Raw genomic sequence first — 16,603 nt, 5'->3', positions numbered from 1 at the left:
CCCCCCCCCCCCCCCAGATGCAACTAGCCGACTGCATGGTAGGCATTACGCCTATCAGATTCCGTGTGCCCCAGGTCAACGCATCCGAAGAAAACGTTGTCGTGTCTGCAGCAGGACTGGAAGAAGCAATGACACCAGTTTTTATTGTCCCCGCTGTCCTGACCAGCCTGGCCTATGCGTAGGGCCGTGTTTTGAGAGGTACCACGAGCAGGTACACTATTAGAACCTAGGGAACTCCAGACACAGGAGTAGGCACACACTCAGTGGTCTTTTGCACATTGTCGCAGGGAGAGGAGAGGTAAGCTTGAAGACCAAACAGGTAAGCATAAAAGTGGGAAGAAGGATCGGTTTCCATGCTTGATATTGCTGATCTGTCCTGGGTTGGCGATATAAGACGGCATGTTTGAATTTCCCTTGAGTGTGGACACCCCGGTTTATATGTGATTTGGGCCTATGATGATGCTTTAATGCCACACAGAGTCATCTCTATTGGCAGGCATATTGCTGTATCCTACAGGCATAATGCTGTATACTAAAGTTCTGAGGCCCAGTCACATAAGTTGGTGGCTCACCCTAAGTGCAGGGTGGCACGGGGTGTCTCTCTCCTGAGGTTATCACTGCCATTGATGTGGAGGAAGATCTGCCATTGATGTGGAGCAAGGTATGTTTGCCGTTCATTTTTCCTTTCAGCCCAGAGTGCATTACTTGTATACCCAATATAAGGAGTATAGCAGAAACTCCTAATACTGGCCATACATGTAATGATTGCAGAGACCCTAAAATGCCAGGACAGACTCCACAAATGACCCCATTTTGGAAAGAGGACACCCTAAAGTATTATGTGAGGTGCACGGTGAGTTCATAAAAGATTTTAGTTTTTGTCACAAGTTAGCAGAATTTTTTTTTTATTTTTTTTTTTAACAAAGTGTCATTTTCCGTTTACTTGTGACAAAAAATAAAATTTTCAATGACCTCACCATTACCCTCATGGAATACCTTGTTGTGTATTCTTTCCAAAATGGGGTCATTTGTGGGGTTTGTTAACTGTCTTGGCAAGTGGGCGGGGTGCTAAATTGTGAGCACCCCTGTAAAGCCTAAAGGTACTCATTGGACTCTGGGCCCCTTAGAGCAGTTAGGGTGCAAAAAAGTGCCACACATGTGGTATCGCCGTACTCGGGAGAAGTAGTACAATGTGTTTTGGGGTGTATTTTTACACATACCCATGCTGGGTGGGAGAAATACCTCTGTAAATGACAATCTTTTGATTTTTTTACACACAATTGTCCATTTACAGAGTTATTTCTCCCACCCAGCATGGGTATGTGTAAAAAAACACCCCAAAACACATTGTACTACTTCTCCCGAGTACGGCGATACCACATGTGTGGCACTTTTTTGCACCCTAACTGCGCTAAAGGGCCCAAAGTCCAATGAGCACCTTTAGGATTTCACAGGTCATTTTGCGGAATTTGATTTCCAGACTCCTCCTCACGGCTTAGGGCCCCTAAAATGCCAGGGCAGTATAGGAACCCCACAAATGACCCCGTTTTAGAAAGAAGACACCCCAAGGTATTCCGTTAGGAGTATGGTGAGTTCATAGAAGATTTTTTTTTTTTGTCAAAAGTTAGCGGAAAATTGTTTTTTATTGTTTTTATCACAAAGTGTCATTTTCCACTAACTTGTGACAAAAAATAAAATCTTCTATGAACTCACCATACTCCTAACGGAATACCTTGGGGTGTCTTCTTTCTAAAATGGGGTCATTTGTGGGGTTCCTATACTGCCCTGGCATTTCAGGGGCCCAAAACCGTGAGGAGTAGTCTGGAAATCAAATTCCGCAAAATGACCTGTGAAAGCCTAAAGGTGCTCATTGGACTTTGGGCCCTTTAGCGCAGTTAGGGTGCAAAAAAGTGTCACACATGTGGTATCACCGTACTCGGGAGAAGTAGTACAATGTGTTTTGGGGTGAATTTTTACACATACCCATGCTGGGTGGGAGAAATATCTCTGTAAATGGACAATTGTGTGTAAAAAAATCAAAAGATTGTCATTTACAGAGTTATTTCTCCCACCCAGCATGGGTATGTGTAAAAATACACCCCAAAACACATTGTACTACTTCTCCCGAGTACGGCGATACCACATGTGTGGCACTTTTTTGCACCCTAACTGCGCTAAAGGGCCCAAAGTCCAATGAGCACCTTTAGGCTTTCACAGGTCATTTTGCGGAATTTGATTTCCAGACTACTCCTCACGGTTTAGGGCCCCTAAAATGCCAGGGCAGTATAGGAACCCCACAAATGACCCCATTTTAGAAAGAAGACACCCCAAGGTATTCCGTTAGGAGTATGGTGAGTTCATAGAAGATTTTATTTTTTGTCACAAGTTAGTGGAAAATGACACTTTGTGAAAAAAACAATAAAAATCAATTTTCCGCTAACTTTTGACAAAAAAAAAAAATCTTCTATGAACTCACCATACTCCTAACGGAATACCTTGGGGTGTCTTCTTTCTAAAATGGGGTCATTTGTGGGGTTCCTATACTGCCCTGGCATTTTAGTGGCCCTAAACCGTGAGGAGTAGTCTGGAAATCAAATTCCGCAAAATGACCTGTGAAATCCTAAAGGTACTTATTGGACTTTGGGCCCTTTAGCGCAGTTAGGGTGCAAAAAAGTGTCACACATGTGGTATCACCGTACTCGGGAGAAGTAGTACAATGTGTTTTGGGGTGAATTTTTACACATACCCATGCTGGGTGGGAGAAATATCTCTGTAAATGGACAATTGTGTGTAAAAAAATCAAAAGATTGTCATTTACAGAGTTATTTCTCCCACCCAGCATGGGTATGTGTAAAAATACACCCCAAAACACATTGTACTACTTCTCCCGAGTACGGCGATACCACATGTGTGGCACTTTCTTGCACCCTAACTGCGCTAAAGGGCCCAAAGTCCAATGAGCACCTTTAGGCTTTCACAGGTCATTTTGCGGAATTTGATTTCCAGACTACTCCTCACGGTTTAGGGCCCCTAAAATGCCAGGGCAGTATAGGAACCCCACAAATGACCCCATTTTAGAAAGAAGACACCCCAAGGTATTCCGTTAGGAGTATGGTGAGTTCATAGAAGATTTTATTTTTTGTCACAAGTTAGTGGAAAATGACACTTTGTGAAAAAAACAATAAAAATCAATTTTCCGCTAACTTTTGACAAAAAAAAAAAATCTTCTATGAACTCACCATACTCCTAACGGAATACCTTGGGGTGTCTTCTTTCTAAAATGGGGTCATTTGTGGGGTTCCTATACTGCCCTGGCATTTTAGTGGCCCTAAACCGTGAGGAGTAGTCTGGAAATCAAATTCCGCAAAATGACCTGTGAAATCCTAAAGGTACTTATTGGACTTTGGGCCCTTTAGCGCAGTTAGGGTGCACAAAAGTGCCACACATGTGGTATTGCCGTACTCGGGAGAAGTAGTACAATGTGTTTTGGGGTGTATTTTTACACATACCCATGCTGGGTGGGAGAAATACCTCTGTAAATGGACAATTGTGTGTAAAAAAAATTAAAAAATTGTCATTTACAGAGATATTTCTCCCACCCAGCATGGGTATGTGTAAAAATACACCCCAAAACACATTATACTACTTCTCCTGAGTACGGCAATACCACATGTGTGGCACTTTTTTGCAGCCTAACTGCGCTAAGGGGTCCAAAGTCCAATGAGCACCTTTAGGCTTTACAGGGGTGCTTACAATTTAGCACCCCCCAAAATGTCAGGACAGTAAACACACCCCACAAATGACCCCATTTTGGAAAGTAGACCCTTCAAGGTATTCAGAGAGGGGCATGGTGAGTCTGTGGCAGATTTAATTTTTTTTTGTCGCAAGTTAGAAGAAATGGAAACTTTTTTTTTTTTCCTCACAAAGTGTCATTTTCCGCTTACTTGTGACAAAAAATAATATCTTATATGAACTCACTATGCCTCTCAGTGAATACTTTGGGATGTCTTCTTTCCAAAATGGGGTCATTTGGGGGGTATTTATACTATCCTGGAATTCTAGCCCCTCATGAAACATGACAGGGGGTCAGAAAAGTCATAGATGCTTGAAAATGGGAAAATTCACTTTTTGCACCATAGTTTGTAAACGCCATAACTTTTACCCAAACCAATAAATATACGCTGAATGGGGTTTTTTTTTATCCAAAACATGTTTGTCCACATTTTTCGCGCTGCATGTATACAGAAATTTTACTTTTTTTAAAAACTGTCAGCACAGAAAGTTAAAAAAATAATTTTTTTGCCAAAATTCATGTCTTTTTTGCTGAATATAATAAAAAGTAAAAATCGCAGGAGCAATCAAATAGCACCAAAAGAAAGCTTTATTAGTGACAAGAAAAGGAGCCAAAATTCATTTAGGTGGTAGGTTGTATGAGCGAGCAATAAACCGTGAAAGCTGCAGTGGTCTGAATGGAAAAAAAGTGGCCGGTCCTTAAGGGGTAGAAAGCCCTAGGTCCTCAAGTGGTTAAAACACTCATACATGGCGATAAGGTAGTGTAAGGGTTAGACCCAGTTAACACTGATGAAACGCCACGTTAAATGCAACGCAAACAACCGCAAAGAGCTTTAGAGATAACGTCAGGTGAGCAAATCATTGTTTTTGCTAGTTGACACCTCCAGGACATAAATGTTAGTCCTCTCAGTGGCAATCTTTGTGTAGTGTAGTGATGTGTAGTGACCGATGTGCATGTGTGCACATTTGCTGGAGTGCAGGCAATCAGTTTTCCAGCCCCTATAGTGGGGCTGAAGTAGTATAATGACAGTTAAGTGACCAAGAAAAACACTGATTCTGCACTGAGGCCTTATACAGGATGACACAGGCAGTAGTGGATACTAGATGCCACTAGTGATGGTGAAGGATTATTGGGTTATTGTCGGTGCACTACTCGGACCAGCAGACCTGTCTCTGGGTGGCTGGATAGTGTAATGGTTAAGGGCTCTGCCTTTGACATGGGAGACCAGGGTTCGAATCTCGGCTCTGCCTGTTCAGTAAGCCAGCACCTATTCAGCAGGAGACCTTAGGAAAGTCTCCCTAACACTGCTACTGCCTATAGAGTGCATCCTAGTGGCTGCAGCTCTGGCGCTTTGAGTCCGCCAGGAGAAAAGCGCTATATAAGTCTTTGTCTCCAATGCTAATGGGTGCACTGGACACATATAATTACAATATAACAATAGCAAGAAAAAGAAAAACAGCCCTTAGAAGGGTGATCTACTGTAGCACTAAGCACTGACTGCACCTGTCGGCAACAGCTAAAGTGAACTGTGTGTACACAATGAACTGCAATCTCACAAGATCAAAACACCACTTTTAGAAGGGCTCTGGGGCTTATGTAGATGGTGAATTGGTTGTATAGCAGCACGAAACTCCACTGGGGACACAGCACACAGTCAGAGTGTAAAATGATTGCTGTGCTGGATTTTCCATAGGTGGAGGGCAGTCCTGGTGGGAGGGATAGCAGATTGGCTGCCATTTGTCTGCTGACTCTGGGTTGAGGGGTCAATTTGTTGGCTTCATTAGGGGGCGGGTATAGGGGTATAGGGGCGGGTCAAACAATCCATATGTTTGGGAACAGAAATGAACACAAGCACGCATTGTTCGCCGCTAAATATTTCCCGGTTGAACAGTTCAGGCAATCTCTACCAAGTACCTGCTGTTACTGGTCTCCTCTTCTTGCTGAGAGCCCTGTGCTGTGCTGACATATGCTGAGTTGCTGACATCTTGTGGCTTCTGATCAAGTCATGCATCGGAAGCCTAGAGGATGTCAGCATAGAGCACAGAGCTACCGCCTACCGGAAAGAAGAGGAGACCAGAGACAGCTTAGACTTGATAAATATAAAAGCACTCCCTACAGTACTCAGGGTATGCCTAGTCAGGCTTGAATCTACCCACAATCTATCCCAGTAGGAGACAAAATAAAAGACATCCCCCAGCTTCTACCTTAGTTTAGCTGGATGGGAATAACAGGACTGGCCCAGCTAAACAATGCAATGTGGGTGCTCTAAGTGTTGACATACACCAAAAACGACCTAACATATTTTACTCTTGAGGCAGGGCTTTGGCAGATGATCATCAATGCCGAGCGCATTCTTCTCCCCACTCAACCCACATGCCATGACTTCACCAGATCTGATGACAAGCATAGGCAGGTTCTTCTCCAACACACAACTCCATTCTCTCCGGGATGCCTGGAACAATCTACCATGCAAGTAGCATCAGAAGCTTGATGCAGCTATATGTAAGATATTTGTTTCTGTGCTCAGTGCAAAGGATGGACATACCAAATATGGATTTATGTTTATTTTTCTGTTCACTGCGTAGAAAGCTTCTTGATGATAATAAAGTAAGTGAAGCCCCATACAAAGGTTCCAGGTCTGTCACCCAATGTTCTGTGTTGGTGGATGCATAAGTTTGAATGTATGTGTGTGTGTGTATGCAAGTTTATACTATTATTATACTTATTTAAAACCTCACCCCATATGGCGGGCGGAACGCGCCGCATATGGCGCAAGCCTCTGGGTCTCGGCGAAACTCTGATGTCAGTGGAGCGCATGGCACTCCTTCCTTATTGGCCAAGCAGCTGACGCGTCCTCAGTACGTGCTCCACCGCTGTAAACAATAGCAACATGTGTACCAGCGTGTCAGCTGACTTGCTGATGCTAACACACTGCAGAATGACTGGTTGTTTTGGATTCCATTGCTTTTGATTGGTTAGTTGTAGTATAAGAGAAAGGTGAGCGCCCTCAGTCTTTGCCCGTGATAGCCTATGCTGGGCTTGTAGCTGAGATTGCGCTCACACCAAGTGCCTTGTCTTTCTGCAGATTTCTGTCTGTCTCTTGATCAAGCTTCTTGCAGATTTAATACCCTGTTGCCAACCTGGATTGTACCTGACTACGTTTCTTCTGATCACCTGTTATTAACCGGGGTTGTACCTGACCTTGCACCTTACTGGATCTCCTGTTTGCCAAACCTCGGATTGTTAAAGAACCTTGCATTAACGCTGCCTGCCCTGATCCCGGCTTGCTTTGACTACGCATCTGTATTGTGATTACACTTTCATCTGGATTGCCTCAGTCCATAGACCTCAGGTGACTATTCAAGTATACTGTGTCTGCATTACCTTGCTGTGTTTGGGGAATGCTATGTGCCAGGTTGTATGCTACATCTACCTGCAGGGTTGTGTAGTTTGTTGTTAGGCAGGAGTGTACGCAGGTGTTAGGACTGGGTTATAGGTCAGACATATGAGCATACAGTCTGACCTATAGCAAGTAGCCAGAAAAGCCTGACAACTTATTATTTATAAAGCATCAATTAGTATTCTGTGATGCTGTACAGAGCAAGAAACAAACACGGTGTACATAATAATACAGACATGGTATACACAAAATATAGACATTGGTACATAATAAAGAAATGGTAGACATTATAGTAATTATAGTGACAAATGTAAACATGATGATCAAATATATAGCGATTTCCAAGACACAATGATAGACCAGTCCTTGCAAGCTTACAATCTACGTATGTATGTATATCTCCCAGTGTGTATGTATAAGTAAGCAGATGTGACTATATCATCTTTGGCTTTCCAATAAGTATCCTTCTAAATTGCACGGAATGTTTTTGTGAATAAAGTTAGTTAATTGTAAAATAATAATTTTACAAAAGTATATGTCCTTTAAGAAAATCAATAAACAGTATATGAAAAAAAAGTGTGAAAACTTTTGAAATGGTTCGGGTCTGTCTTCACTCGTCATTTGTCTGTCCATTTTCTGCACAGGAAAACTGCAACAAATGTTAATCAATGAGCTAGTTCACATTTGAATGCATTTTTCACATGCAGAAAAACAATTGACAGCAGTGCAAAACTGCCCCCCCCCCCCCCTTCGTATCAATGTGCCCCCCGAGTGTCCTCCCTTCCCGCTTAGTAACCAATAGTTAACTGTTTCCACGGGCAATGTACAGTGGACAGGGTATCAAGTTTGTAAAACACTCTCCATGTCAGCCTAAGTCTATGTAGGCATAAAGTAAGGGTCTTATCTAATTGCCATAAATACCTCACAATCTTTACAAGATCCCTTTTAATTAATGTATCTAGATGACACTTGTAATTTTCAAAAAAAAATATATATATCTCTACCGCCTTCTTATTGTATGTTCTAATATTGCCAGTCAAGGAACAGAGTCTTAAGAAGGTGAAAGCTTACTGTTTTTCTTTTCAATTAGAGAATAAACTAGAGCTTGTATTTTAGACAGGAAGTTTTAAATCAGGATAATACTATTATAGTAAAATACAAGCTTAAGTTTCCAGCAATGCTTAGCTACTAAGGTAAGAAATTAGACACACAGGGCCAAATGCAATTCTCTTTTTCACCTGAGTTTTCTCCTAGGTGATAATTTTTCATCTTCAATTTTAAATAATTTTGCAGCACTTTTCAACTTAAAAAGTACCAAAACTGAGGTGAAAAGGTTCTAACAAAATTATTTTGAGTATTTTCTTGCTTTTTGGTGGCTTAAAAGGCCTTTTATTGACAAGTTTAAAAATATCCCCTAGGAGAAAACTTAGGAGAAAAAGTGAATTGCATATGGGCCCCAGTCTCTCTCTTACTCCTACCTCTCCCCCCCACCCCCTCCGCCCCACCCTTGATTGTAGAATCGTTAGACACAGGCTGGGGCTGGAATGCTTTGTCTGTGATCTGTCCACACAGAAGCAGCTTGCTAGCAAGTAAGGATTAAAGCATGCCAGTAAACTAGCCAAGTACATCTGTTGGTACATTTTGTTTAAAGGGACTCAGAGGAGTAAAAAAAAACGGAACTTACCTGGGGCTTTCTTCAGCCCACCGTAGGTCGGGAGGTCCCCCGGCGTCCTCCTGGCTCCTCTCCCAGTCCCTCAGCAGAAATCATGACCGGCGACACCGAGGTCGAGTGTCGGGGTGACACTTCCTGAACGATGATGCTCGTCGTCATCACACGGCGGCCAGCGTGACAGTACTGCGCATGCGCAGTTTTCTAACTGAAAACCGCGCATGTGCAGTACTGTCACGCCGGCCGCCGTGATGACGCGTAGCCCCACCAGCCAGCCATTTGGAAGCTAGAGCTGCCACTGCTGACGAGTAGAGACAGGCCCTTACTGTCTCAATTCTTTACACCACAAAAACATGTCAGTATTATGTGTACACTATTTGTATCCACTGTAAATGTAAAAACTCTATAGCATTCTAAAGGTGAGGCTTAAACATTTATCCCTGTGGTGACTTTTCTATATTTTGACTTGTCTGACTTCAGTTCCGTTAGCATTGTTCCCAGCTATAGAATATTATTTATGTTTTTCTTTACAGAAACAGGAGAAGCAAATTGGAAAAAGGTGCATTTGGCAAAACAATACAATTTCCCGAATGTTCCATAGCCAGCGATAAGGGGTATAATGCAGTCACTTAAGTTTTGTACAATGTTAGAATTCAGTACGTCTTTTCAGCAGAAGTGCATAATTTGCATTTTGTAATATAATGAATAATCTGCACTTGCAGATCACCCCATGGGCTTTAAAGCACCAATAATTCACATTTACAGCCCAAACAGCATAGAGATTTGTGGCTCTGAAGAGAAGGTTAAATAAATTCAGTATTAAATAAGTAAAAAGGTCTTTTATTCACAAGGTCAACACGGTAATTCAAAGCAAATGGTAAATAGAGCCATTACACAGCAAGCTTGATACTGATGGGAGAAAAAAAAAGCAGGCAAGTGGGATATAAGGGTGAATAGCTAAGAATAGGATGGAAAGAAAATGTAACTTCATCTGTATCATATGCCTTGCCTTCTAAGAAAGTAAGTAATGTATGAATGAATATGAAAGCTCTTAACAATAGCTGAATTTGGTCCAGCTGCTTTTTCACTTGTTGCCGATAGGAAACTGATTGAATAATTAGGCTGCAGTGCTACTTTTTATGGAAATTGGGTGTTTTAAAACAGAAAGCAATATGATCTGATTCAACTATAATTGCTGTGTGCTGCACACAAACCTCTTGCATAGCTGTGGCTCTACTACTGCTGGAAAGATTTTGGACAAAACTTGTACATCTGATAGTTCCAGGAAATGTGAATACAAGGCTTAAAGAGGAACTCTAACCAAGGATTAAACTTCATCCCAATCAGTAGCTGATACCTCTTTTCCTATGAGAAATCTTTACCTTTTCTTGAATCGATCATCGGGGACGTCTGTATGGCTGATAATTTGGTAAAACCTCTCCCACAGAGTGATGTCAGGATGTTGGTACTGACATCACATTGTGGGAGCTTTGTTGCATTGAGGGAAATAATGGCTGTTTCCAACTGCCAAACAACCAGTATCTCCCTCTGTGGATATGTATAGCTATAAAAAATAAAGGTGAGGAGAGAGAGGGAGATGTGAGATGTGAGTCCGCCCCTGTCCGTTCCTGTCCTTCTCGTCCTGACTCTGCCCCTTCCTGGATGCAGCTTCCTCTCTATGGAGGCTGGAGGCTGGAGCTCGTAACTGACCTGCTGGCCTGCGGGCTTGCTTGGGCTTGCTTGCTGTCCTCCTGCCGCTGCCCGCCGCTGCTCTCCGCTCCCCACGCTGCTCTTTGTCTAGTGGTCTAGGCGTATGGTCTGGACGCGACCGCTTTGGGGTCTGGTGGCTGGTGTCTTCTGGAGCCTTCGGTGCCCTGCGCCCTTCGCTGCTTCGCTCTGCTGCTCTGTGTTGCTCTATGCTGCTCTCTGCTATCTGCCATCTGCCACCCTATTGTCCGGATGTCCGGATGTAGCCGCTCTGGAGGATGTAGCCGCTCTGGAGGAATCTGGAGTCTCCGTTGTCTTCCGTTGTGTGTGGGAGTCTGAGGGAGTCTGAGGTTTGGAGTCTTCTGTTGTCCGTCCTCCCCACCCTTCTCCGCATCCTTCTCCCCCTTCTCCCCACGCTGACTATGTTCTCAGCTCTCAATGCTTAGCGTACCAGCGTATCAGCATATTAGCATATCAGCATATCAGCACCCCCAGCGTTTCAACATTTCAGCATCTCGGCACCTCGGCACCTTCACCTCCCTAAACATTGTGGAAGCGCTGTGAAAAGCGTTGTAGAAACGCTGTATTAACGCTGTATCAACGCTGTACTAACGCTGTATTGACACTGCATTAACACTGCATGAACTGCATAAACACTGCATAAACGCTTCATGACTCACCCTGCTGATGCTGGTGCCAGTGGACCCTTTTTTTTTTTTTTTTCTCCTTTCCTTGCTCTCTCTACAGGATATAAGTCTCGCTATAGATCTCCTGTGGATCATCTGTGGACCGACTGGACTAACTCGACGGATACACATCTGGGATGTGGATAAGTATATGCCAGCATGTCAATGCTCTAAATACACTAGTGTGGCTATTTATATATATATATATAAGTGGTATTTATTGCTACTCATTGCTACCTATTGTGGCCGTGTTTTTCCCCATTGTTGTCGCTGCTGTTGCTGTTGCTGACTCATCTGCTCCTGGTAGCCCTGACTATCCTGAATTTATCATGAAATCAGAAAAACATCAGAAAAACATCAGAAAAACATCTATAAACGTCTATCTGTGATCTGAGGGACTGTGGTATTGCGGGATTGTTTTTTTTTTTTTTTTGAGGGTTCCCTGGATACCTATTTGTCTGCTCTGTCTGCCATGCTGGTTTCTTTTTTTTTTTTTTTTTTTTTTTTTTTTGACAATTACTGACTACCGTGAATACTGTGATACTTAATAGCTTTGCGCCCATAGCGCATCTGTATCTACATCTGCTCCTGTATTTTAGTGCATCGCACCGTGAAGGCAGGTATTTCTCCTATGCCGGTAAATGGCATCTGGAACGAGGAATAGAAATAAAAACCTCTATACAGAGAAAATACAACTAGCACCAAGTCCCCGGCACACTACAAATCAACAAAAACTGATTTTTGATGGAAAGGAAATAATCCATAATAAGTCCCCTTTTCATACACCAAGTAGAAGGCCCTCACTGGCGTTAACTCAACAAGGTAGCTTTACACCATCTGACATCGCGACTCACTTTAAAAAAATCGCAGAAGCAACTAGCAGGGCTCAAAACGAAAAAATGGCAGCACAACAAGGCTTGGGGACGGTTGGGGCCCACGACGGGCGACAGGGGAGTGACGGTATCACAGAAGAAATGTTAGATAAGAAATTAAGAGCTATCTTGGACGAATATACTAATAGAATGCAGAAGGAAATGGTGGCTACAGTCCAGCATTCGATACAGGAATCAATCACTAAAGAGTTAATACCAATAAGGGAGGCAATAGAGGTGGTAACAGGAAGAATAACACAATTAGAAGCAAATCTGAAGACATTGAGAACTGAGGGAAAGGAGGTGAAGGAAACAGTGTCAAAAGATAAAAAACTCATCTGGGAGCTCAAACATAAAATCGATGATCAGGAAAACAGGAGTAGAAGAGACAATATAAAGATTAGAGGCCTACCTTCTGCAATTCAGCAAAGGGACCTCCCGCAAATCGCACAAGATATATTTAAAGAAATCGTGGGAGAAATCCCACCAGAGAAATTAGAAATTGATCGGATTCACAAAGTAGGGAAAGATAAGTTAGTAAATGGAATTATGACCACAGACATTTTATGTAAGCTTCATTATCACAAAACCAAGGAGGAAATCCTGAAAAAAGCAAGATTGCAAAATACAATACTTTATAAGGAAGCTAAAATAGAATTGTTTCAAGACTTATCTCAGAGAACAATTGAAAGGAGAAGACTACTAAAACCTATACTTGCAAATATCAAAAAAGCTGAAGGTGTATATAGATGGGGCTTTCCCCTTTCCTTAAGAGCCTCAATTGGCTCAAAGTCCTCGGTGCTTAGAGACGGTGAACCATTGCAACCTTTTTTCTCATCCCTGGGCCTCCCAATTACAGAGATCCCTGAATGGGAGGAGTAACTTGAAATAAATAATGATCATGTAGATCGGGGGGGGGGGGGGGGGTTGGGGGGGGAGAGGGGGAATAGACAGGTCCACCTTGGTCAACTATTGGATAGATCATGGTCGGAAGTTGGAAATACCCAGAGACAGAGCGTGTGATTCCCTGGGTATCCAAACTGGACGTAATTGGTATGAATGGTATGTTGGATGGGTGTATGTTAACAGGCTTTGCTTCATCGAGAGGGGAGGGGGGAGGGAGGAGGGTAGAGGGAGGAGGGGGAAAGCAAAAGAAAAGAGATGAGTTCATTAAAATTGATTACCATAAATGTCAAGGGAGCGAATTCAGGTCCAAAAAGGGGCAGAATAATAGATGAATTAGTCAGAAAAAAAGTCGATATTGCCCTCTTGCAAGAAACCCACTTTAAGGCTGATAAAAAGCCTCTTTTTTTTGATAAACGATATAAGTCATGGATTACTAATGATAATATTAATAAAAAAACTTGTGGCGTTGCCATTCTCATTAGATCCAATCTTGATTTTATTGTTGATAATATATATAGAGATAGCGATGCGAGGGGCCTGATTGTGCTGGGAAGGATAAACGGGGTTACTCTAACTATCGTAAATATCTATGCGCCGAATACGAATCAGGTGGGCTACCTTTGTAGATTTTTAAAGAAAGTAAATAAAATGGCCAAGGGAGTGATTTTAATGGGAGGTGATCTAAATCTAACCCTTGAACCTGATGTTGACTCTTCTAAAGGTAGTAATAAGTTGCCGGTCAAAAATCTCCATAAATTAAAAGATATGTTACATTCTAATAAACTCATAGATATTTGGAGAATTAAAAATCCCTCCAGTAGAGATTACACCTTCTTTTCGGCACCCCATAAAAGCTATTCTAGAATCGATTATTGGTTTATTCCTCATGTACTTATATCTGATGTAGTCAATATCAATATAGGAAACTTTACATACTCTGACCATGCGCCCGTAGAATTAATAATAAACATATCGAATAAAAATATTCCTGGACCTAGGTGGAGAATGGACCGTAAATTACTGGAGGAGGAGGAAAATAGAGAAAAAATTAGATCTAGTATCTTGGAATTCTTAAAATATAATGATACTGGGGAACATGCACCGGAAATAATATGGGATGCTTTAAAATGTGTAATTAGGGGAACCTTTATTGGTATTAATGCTAAGAGGATGAAGAACCAAAAAGAAAAAATTAAAAAGTTGTTAAACGAATTAGCAAACTTGGAAAAAATACATAAAAAATCGGGATCAGATCCAAAGTTAGCCCAGCAGACGTTGGCAACCAGAAATGAGTTAAACCAAATTTTAGACTCCACATGCAAAAAAGAATATTATAGTGCTCATGACTCGTTTCGTAGAGGGAAAAATAGCCCCAGTAAAGTGCTGGCAGAGTTATTGAAGAAAAAAGAGTCAGAGGAAAGATTCATTGGGAAAATTATTAATCGAGAGGGAAACCTAGTGCACGAGCAGGAGAGAATTAGTAATGCCTTTGTGGACTATTATAAGGAAATTTACAATATAAACCCTCCTGAAGCAGAGGCTTCTAGTCCTTTTTTGGACTTGGTTGAGATTCCCACAATTAAACATGACTTGAAACAACTATTGGATGGAAAAATTAGAGAGGTCGAGTTTGTGGCAGCGGTCGATAGGGCCAAGAGGGGAAAAAGTCCGGGCGCAGACGGTTTTGGACCAGAATTTTATGGCGCTTTTGTGAAAGAATTGGCTCCTCTCTTCTGTAAAATGGTTAACGAGAATGTAAGTGGTGCTGCATTTTCTGATATTACTAATAGGGCTCTTATTTGCCTTATCCCAAAAGAGGGTAAGAACTTGCAGCACCCGGGGAGCTTTAGACCTATCTCTTTGATAAATACGGATGTAAAACTATATTCAGGTATTCTTGCAGCAAGGCTGGAAGAGGCAATGGAGGAATTGTTGGGAAACCAACAGATTGGATTTAGGAAAAAGAGGCATATTCATGAAAACATATACACTGCTATCAATGTGATTCACGATAGTAAGAAAGGAAGAAAGGAGTCAATTCTGGTGGCCGTTGATGCTGAGAAAGCTTTCGACCGGATCTCTCATGCTTTTATATTCAATTGTTTAAGGAAGTTTGGCTTTGGACCAGTTTTTATTGAAAGAATTAGAATGCTGTATAACAATTTGAGTGCTCAATTAATCAGAATCAGAATTAGAATCAGAATCGCTTTTATTTCGCCAAGCACGACTGGGTCGTGCCCGGAATTGGGCTTGGCACATGAATACAGGGCATATACATAGAGACATACACATCGCTTCAACTCATAAACATATACATAACCATATACAGAAACACATACATAACCATATACGTAAACATAAACCACGGTTTTCCATAACTAAGTGGGTTACAGGCAGAAAGTCTAAGGGTGGAAAGCATGAGCCGAGTTTATAGAGTTCAGCAAATTTACCGCTGAGGGGAAGAAGCTGTTTTTGTGTCTGGTGGTCTTTGTAGAGATGGACCGGTACCTTAGATACCTCCGCCCCAAGGGGAGCTGATTGAAAAACTGGTGGCCAGGGTGAGAGGGATCCTTGGCAATCTTCAGAGCTCTGGAGCGTAGTCTGGCATTGTAGAGGGAGTCTAGGGCAGGGAGTGAGTTCCCGATGATCCTTTCCGCTGACCTGATGACCCTCTGTAGTTTGCGCCTGTCACTTTCAGTGGAGCCAGCATACCAGACAAGGATGGAAGAACAGAGGACGGATTCGATGGTTGCGGTATAGAAGCTTGTCAGGAGTTTCCGTGACATGCCGAACTTCTTCAGTTGGCGGAGGAAGTAAAGCCTCTGCTGGGCTTTCCTCTGGATGGAGACAGTGTTTGCCTTCCACTTCAGGGTGTTGGAGATGGTGGTGCCCAGGAGGCGGACACAGGGCACTCTTTCCACCAGCATCCCTCCAATGTGCAGTGGAGGTGGGGTGGAGGCGTGCTTCCTAAAGTCAATGATAATCTCAACGGTTTTTGCATTGTTAGGTCAATAGTCAATTCCTCGATTTCGGGCTCCTTTAAATTGTCTAACGGAGTGCGCCAGGGTTGCCCCTTGTCGCCCGGACTTTTTAATCTGTGCCTTGAACCGTTGATCCGAGCTATCCAAGACGATCCAACTATTAATGGTATGATAGTGGGTGATGTTGAAATTAAGACATTGGCATATGCGGATGATCTCCTGCTGGTGCTCAGAGATCCAGTATTATCTTTAAAGAGATGTGAGGAATTATTTAATAGCTATGGAAGTTGTTCAAATTTTAAGGTAAACAGAGAAAAGTGCCTGATCCTTGACCTGGGATGCACCCGTATCACTAGAATAAGAATACAAGATTATAACTGCTACTCTTGGAAGAAGGTAATAAGATACTTAGGGGTTGATTTGAGTGGTGAAATCAACAATTTATTTGACTTAAACTATAAAAAATTAATAGTGGAAAGTAAAAAGAAGCTTAAGGGATGGGATAGACCCTATTTTAACCCTTTGGGGCGCATTGCAATACTTAAAATGTGTATTTTGCCAAAAATTTTATTTTGTATGCAGTGTGTAC

This window comes from Hyperolius riggenbachi, chromosome 6 (assembly GCF_040937935.1).
Source record: "Hyperolius riggenbachi isolate aHypRig1 chromosome 6, aHypRig1.pri, whole genome shotgun sequence".
Lineage (NCBI taxonomy): Eukaryota > Metazoa > Chordata > Amphibia > Anura > Hyperoliidae > Hyperolius > Hyperolius riggenbachi.
This window is presented reverse-complemented; position numbering follows the sequence as displayed.